Source organism: Bison bison, unplaced genomic scaffold (assembly GCF_000754665.1).
Source record: "Bison bison bison isolate TAMUID 2011002044 unplaced genomic scaffold, Bison_UMD1.0 scf7180017863930, whole genome shotgun sequence".
Lineage (NCBI taxonomy): Eukaryota > Metazoa > Chordata > Mammalia > Artiodactyla > Bovidae > Bison > Bison bison.
In genome coordinates, this window is record NW_011494502.1 from 11,787 (window position 1) to 12,122 (window position 336).

Consider the following 336-nt stretch of genomic DNA (forward strand, 5'->3'; position numbering starts at 1 on the left):
GTTGGGGTGGTTTTATGATTTTTTTTTCTTTTTGAGCAAAAGTAGAAAAGGAATAAAGAGGAAGGAATTGTGTAAACAAAGGTGGTACTTGGAATGAGATAGAACCTTCTGATTTTACTTCCAAAGGACATGCAGTTTATGAAAATCCTTTGCTTATATTCTATTATATATGGTAAAGAGGAAATGGTAAATTATAAATAATAAAATTATACATCAAGGTAAAGAGAACAGCCTGGAAAAGAACCTGACACCGTACAAATCTGTATAATGTTCCTGTGAAGATAATGACAGCATTCCTTACCCTCAGAGAACCCTTCCTGTCTTTTTCCTTGCGTT

The 336-nt window shown here is 33.6% G+C and overlaps 1 protein-coding gene across 1 annotated transcript in view; it reads right to left on the minus strand.

Moving 5' to 3' along the window:
* The window catches only part of LOC104984165 (dedicator of cytokinesis protein 11-like), a 16,532-nt gene that overhangs the window by 7,001 nt on the left and 9,195 nt on the right, over positions 1-336 (minus strand). The gene's annotated exons all lie outside the window — the stretch shown is intronic.